The following is a 7,296-nucleotide window of genomic DNA, read 5'->3' on the forward strand; positions in this document are numbered from 1 at the left end:
GAAAAATTAACATCTTAACATTATGGGATGTTCCAATTCTTTCTTCTTTTCATTGCTGAGTATAAAAAATTATTTTAAACTTAAAAAATACTAATTATAATGGCACAAAAATTGAAGCACATAGACATAAATACAACAAAATATGTTAACATAAGTTTTAAAGAACAGAAATCAACAAAGTATGTTCTCTGACCATGTGGAAATTAAAATATAAATCAATAACAGAAAGATAATTTTGGCAAACAGCAAATATGTGAAAATTACTCAGCATACTCTAAATGACCATGAGTCAAAAAAAAAAAAAAAAAAAGAAATCAATATTAGGATATACTTAGAAATAAATAATAGTAACAATGTGAATTTTCAAAATGTGTGAGATGAAGCTCAAGTGTATACTACAAGGTAATTTAGTACCAACGTTTACAAATCAAAAATACATGCAATTTACAATGTATGCCTCAAACTTTTGAAGTTAGAAAAAAGAAGAAACTAAAGATAAGAGTGGAAGTCATTACACTGGCAACTTTGAAAAGGTCTGTACAGTCAACGGTTTCCCTTGGGGGCTTGAAATAAGACCACCAGTGGTCTCAAAGTTGAAGTGTGCTTCAGGGCCAGTGCATATTAGTGGACAACACTTAGCAGCTGTGGAGGAATATGCAGAGTCAGAAGATGAAGAGGAGGAGGATGGGAAACTCTTAAGTATATCTGAAAAGTGGTCTGCCCCTGGAGGTGGTAGCAAAGTTCCACAGAAAAAAGTAAAACTTGCTGCTGATGAAGATGATGATGATGATGATGATCATCATCATGATGAAGAAGATGATCATGATTTTGATGATGAGGAAGCTGAAGAAAAAGCACCAGTAATGAAATCTATATGAGATACTCCAGTTAAAAATGCACAAAAGTCAAATCAGAATGGACAAGACTCAAAATTATCATCAACACCAAGATCAAAAGGACAAGAGTCCTTCAAAAAATCAGGAAAAAACTCCGAAAACACCAAAAGGACCTAGTTCTGTAGAAGATATTCAAGCAAAAATGCAAGCAAGTATAGAAAAAGGCGATTCTCTTCCCAAAGTGGAAGCCAAATTCATCAGTTATATGAAGAATTGCTTCCGGATGATTAACCAAGAGGCTATTCAAGATCTCTGGCAGTGGAGGAAGTCTCTTTAAGAAAATAGTTTAAACAATTTGTTAAAAATTTTCTGTCTTATTTCATTTCTGTAATGGTTGATATCTGGCTGTACTTTTTATAATGCAGATGAGAACTTTCCCTACCGTGTTTGATAAATGTTGTCCTGGTTCCATTGCCAAGAATGTGTTGTCCAAAATGCCCATTTAGTTTTTAAAGACGGAACTCCACCCTTTGCTTTGTTTTAAGTATGTATGGAATGTTATGATAGGACATAGTAGTAGCGGTAGTCAGACATGGAAATGGTGGGGAGACAAAAATATACATGTGAAATAAAACTCAGTATTTTAATAAAGTAAAAAAAAAATAAAATGGACAAAAAGTACAGAATGTCAACAAAGTAAAAAGGCAATACTTGAAAAGACTAGCAAAATTTGTAATCCTCTGGAAAGAGAGAAGTTACAAATTACCAAAATAAGAAATGCAATTATGGATGTCATTTTGCAGTATTACATTACTAAGAAAATGCAATAAATAACTCGGTGTGAATAAGTTTGACAACGTGAATGGTGTAGAACAATTTTTTGAAAGACATAATTGGCACAAGACAGAAAATCTCAATAGTATTATTTATATTTAAAAAATTAAAATTTTAATGATGGAATCTTCTTGCAAAGATAACTCTAGGACTGTTCTGCTTCACTAGGGAATTCTAGGCATTTAAGAAAATGATAATATACTAATTATATTAGAAAATAGAATAAAAATAAGTATTTCAAACTTATTTTATTAGGCAAGTATATCTTTGATTCCAAAACCAGACAAGGATACTCAAACAGAGAAGTATTACAGACAAATACCTCTCATGAATAAGAGGTACATTTTTCTTTTAAAAATATTATCAAATGGAATGCTACATATAGAACGTATTACAAGAAAATATGACTTATCCCAATAATATAAGATTCATTTAAGATACAAAAATATACAAAAATTATTTAGTGTAACACATTACTAGAAAAAAGAAAAAATTTTATGTGGTCCCTTCAGAATATTAAAAATATGATTAAATTTAATATCCACTGATGAAAAAGTATCTCATCAAACTAGAAACAGGAGGACATATCTTTAATGAATGAAGTTATTTAAAATTTCTGTAGTTAATATCACACTGAATATGAAATAGTGTATTTCCCCTCGAAATTAAAAACATAGCAAATGATTTTCTTCTCACTTTTTCATTTAAGATATGAGGAGACACTGGCTAGTATATATAATAAGTTAAGGAAAAGAAATAGATATAGAGATTACAAAGACAAAAATAAACTTTCTCCTATGACCTCTTTTGTGTGTAGAAAACTCTAAGGAATCTACCAAAGAATACATATAGAACTAAAAGTAAATATACCAATGTTGCAGAACACAATGTTAATACCCAAAAGTTAATTCTCTCTTTTAATACTATCAATTAAATATTGGAAAATAAAATTAAGGAAATCTATAAAAATATCTACTAGGGGCAGTAAATGAATTTCACAAAAATTCAGGTCACTAAGTGCTAAGGTCTGAACATTTGTATTCCCTTTATATTCACATATTGAATCCTAATCAACAGTGCAATGGTTTTAGGAGGTAGGGCCTTTGAGAAATAATTAGCGCATTATAGCAGAGCCCTCATGAATTGCATTAGTGCCCTTATGAAAGAACAGCCTGAGCACCGCCTTTTCCCTTTGGCCATGTGAGAACATGGCTAGAAGGTGTCCTCTATGAGGCAGAAAATAGCCTTAAACAGACATTGACTCTGCTGGCACCTTGATCATGGGATTGGCCAGCCACAAGAACTGTGAGAAATAAATCTCTTTTGTTTATAAGGTATCCTGTTTATGGTGTTTTGTTATAGCAGCACTACTGAATTAAGACACTAAGTTAATATCAAAAAATCACTTGAATTTCTATGCATTAGCAATGACCAATTAGAAAATAAAATTTTTAAAAGAACAATTTACACTAACATTTAAAAACATAAAATACTTTATGGTAAATTTAATGAAAAATATGTAAGACTTCTTCTCCAAAAGCTCGTTGATTACACTCTAAGAGTATTTTAGGTATAAAAGAGAAGTGAACAAAGTCCTTTTTATTAAGGTAAAAATGACACTGGTAAAGTGGAGAAAGGAGCAAATACAGTATTTTTGGAATTACCAAGTAGTTCCTTCACCTCCATATCATGGTTCTTCAGGTCCCAGATGCGAAGAGTCTTGCCGCATGACACAGAGACCAAAATCAAACCGCCACTGGGTGTAAAGCTCAGATCTGTCACAACATCTTGGTGGCTGGAAAGATTCAAAAGCAGGAGCCCCATCTGCACCTCCCAAATCTTGATCTGCCTATCACTGAGTCCCATAGCAAGGACCCCACAAGAGACGTCTGGCACTTGGGGATGGTGGCATGCCCAGAGCTTCCTGCTGGGTGGGAAATAAGTAATGAAATAAAAAGGTATACCACGTGGGTGGATTAAAGTACTTCATTTATGAATATCTTAATTAACCCCAAATTGATATATAGATTTAATGCAATCTCAGTATCCTAGCAAAAATTTACAAATAAATTAACTCACTGTTCTAAAAATTTATATAGAAAAACAACAAAATAATTGTGAAAAAAGAACAGACTTAGAGAACTTACTCTAATTCACTTCAAGATTAATTATTAATAAAATATATAAAAATCAGGATATTGTGATATTGGTGAAACAAAAGACCATAAATGGTATTGCACAGAATAAAAAGTTAAAAACAATTCCTGATAAAAGCCTCAAATGATTTTGATCCAGTAGCCAAAGCAAGTCAATTGGGAAACAAAAATTATTTACAACAAATAGTGTTTAAACAACTATATACATATATACACACACACACACATACATATTCATATATATTTATATATATGAACCCTTGACTTCTATACCGCCTTTGAAAATTAATAGAATATGAATAATAGACCTAACATAAGAGCTAAAAGTAAAAGCCTTCTGTGGACAAAAACAGAATATCTTCATGACATTATTTGTGGATACTCAAAAAGTATCAGTGGACTTTTTGGTATGTTAAATGAAATACTACATTATTTTGTAAAATAGAAGAAGGAAGAGAAACCCTGAGAGGCCCTTTTATAACAATATATTCTACAAGATGTAATTTCTCCAAAGACATGCCCAAAATATAATTGTAAGAAACGATTTATAAATAAACATGAATCCATTTAATAACAGAAAATACAAATACTGGTTTGAAAATGTATAATGACAATATATGAAAGTGTGCACTAAGATGCATTTTTTTAAAGAATGTAGTGATTTAATTAAAATTTGATCTCTGAAGATACATATAAAACTTTTTATAAATGAACAGAATTCATTTCTAACAGAATTTGATGAACTGTTACACGACTAAAATACTAGTAAAGAAAAATAATGTTAAATTGAGGATTTATTATTAACATTAAGAAAATTAGGAATAAAAAATTATTGAAATTAAATGAGATACAGATAATTATCAGGAAAATAGGGAATATTATTTAAATAATTTTATCTGGATATACAAAATTAAAAAGAAAATAACAATGTTTCTAAAGTTGTAACATTTTCAAATATTAAGTGGAGTCAAACACAATAAATTAAATAATCAAAAAGGAAATTAAAAAATTATTCCAGAATCTACTATATAAAGGCTTTGAGTTAGTGCACTATGAATAGCAAAAGGCATAAAATATATCTCTGGTATCAGAAAGCTCAGATCCTAACTGAAAAGATAAAAGACACTCATAAAAGAAAGGCTTTGTAAGCAGCACATGACCAGTACTCCATGATTTGTGTGCACAAGTGCTGCTGGAGATAAGATCAATCTTGTTGAACTATGGAATTTATTAGTTAGGAGTAAATATAAATAATAACATAAAGCTATGAGTTCACAGATTTATTTTTTCTTTCTCTTCCCTGAGTTTAGGAGTAAAGCTTACTGTAGTAGCCATCTTGATTTGTTATCAGTCAAAGGGAGAGCTGAGACTGCCAAACTGTAGCCCTGAAACAAATCCAGGGAGCAGCATCTATATCCAAATATTTACTCTGAATCATGGCAATGAACTGTGTTCTTAGGATCCATTCCAACAAAGTAATCCAGGAAATTAGGTAGCCAGAAAAGATAAAATTTGTCACACTGCACAGAAATATTTTTCTTAGAGAAGACAATGGAAATATAGGCTTTGTTTATCACAGAAATAGCTGATACATTCTTATGGTGAATTAATTTTATTCTTTTCAATTTGCAATAGACATGGAATACACCTTAGAATAGAAGACAGAAGAATGGTATTATAATGTTAACTCTTTTGTTGACAAGTTGTTGGAATTTCTGAAAGTCACTTAACCTCCATAAGACAGTTTATTTTCCTAAACAAATAGAAAGTAACAATCTCAGATTGTTATAACTAAAATTTAGATAAGATAAGCAAATGAAAGCAAGCATATATTCAGAATACCCAGTATATATGGAAATATTTCTTGGCAAGAATTTTATTGGGGCAATTTTGTGATATTATGCATTATCATCTTGTTTGTTCTATCTTTAAAACAAGCAATATTGTACTTGTTCCTATTTCTCCTTAAAGGTTTAGTAACATCAAAGTGGATTAATAACCTGAAGTATTTATATATATAAATTCAGTGATACATAATATAATGCTAAAAAGAGCAAGTTGGTTTTTATCTTGGAAATTACTTTCTGCTGTAAATAAAGAGAAATCTATGCCTTGGCAGTTTCTGTTCACCCATAATAAAAATATATGCAATGCTATTTTATTAAAATAATCTTCAATATATATTCTATCTTAGTAATATCTATCCGTAAAAGCTATTGATATCTGTAATATACTTGTCATTACAAAATTAACAATCCTGTATTTGGCACCAAGTAATTAGGGAAGGATAATATTTTAACTTCTTCTAATTCTTACTGTACCAGGTTAAAATTTTTGATTTTGTGGAGATAACGTCTTCAATCAAAAATAGTGTTTCTATTTATGATAATCTTAGTCCTTATGCAGATCAATATTGTGAGCAGAGATTTGCTGAAGAGAGATACATTTCTATAAATCGTATGAGGAATGTTGTTTAGGATCAACACTGTAATAAGGTTAGCTATATCATTAGCAGAATTATCTTTAAATATATATAATTTGGATTTTTTTAAAAAGGTGCAGCATGTATCTTTCATTTAACATAAAATCTCACATAAATATCCTACGCAAACCTCACAATAATAGAATAAAGCAGATAACAAACTTCATTTTGCTATGCAGGCCAGTGGTATCCATGTATGTAAAATCAGAGTTGAATATTTTTGGCTTAAAATACCCAATCTCCGATTTTCGTACATTACACTAAGCCACCGTAAGTTAAAACCTGAATTTGCAAGTCCAATGACTCTATGATCCTGCCAGCAGTGAACAATGCTGATTAAGGACCATATGTCATTTAGTGATTATTTCACGACACAACGATCATTTCAAATTGTTAATGAAACAAAAGAAGTATTTTCATAAAAATACAATTTTGAATACTATTTTATTTTCTAGATGAATGCCCATTTATTGTTCTTTTTTTCCCTCCCAAATCCCATGGAACATGTCAATATGTAAATAAGTCATTAGCCAAAGGGAAGGGAAATAAATAAATCCCTGTACTCAGCCCTAATAAGATTTCAGATGGGCTCCTAGTAATAAGCATATGAAAATGATAGATATATTCTCTACTTCCTCCAGGAAATTTCTATCTGACCTAGTTGCAATGCTACAGAGTTGAGTATGTTTCCCTAAATGTTAAGGGAAATTTGGGAAGCTTTGTGACTTCTTAATGTACTAAAAGAGAAGTGAAATAACTCGGGTTTAAGTGAGTCAAACAAAATAAAACCTTGGTTTTGTAAAACTGGAAAAAAAGAGTAGAACTGTTCTCAGAGATTATATTAATAGAGTATAATTTCAATATAATGTGGACATACATATGCATACATTTATATATGTATGTATTGGTATATTTTTCTGTTTCAGGACTCAAAAGCAACTGGAAGATTATAAAAAAATAGACTAAAAACAGAAAAATATATAGCTCC

General features: G+C 30.5%; 1 pseudogene; it reads left to right on the plus strand.

Annotated features, from left to right (window-relative positions):
• The first annotated feature begins 453 nt into the window (after positions 1-453).
• On the plus strand, positions 454-1,497 carry LOC706467 (nucleophosmin-like; annotated as a pseudogene).
• The last annotated feature ends 5,799 nt before the right edge of the window (positions 1,498-7,296 follow it).

This window comes from Macaca mulatta, chromosome 7 (assembly GCF_049350105.2).
Source record: "Macaca mulatta isolate MMU2019108-1 chromosome 7, T2T-MMU8v2.0, whole genome shotgun sequence".
Lineage (NCBI taxonomy): Eukaryota > Metazoa > Chordata > Mammalia > Primates > Cercopithecidae > Macaca > Macaca mulatta.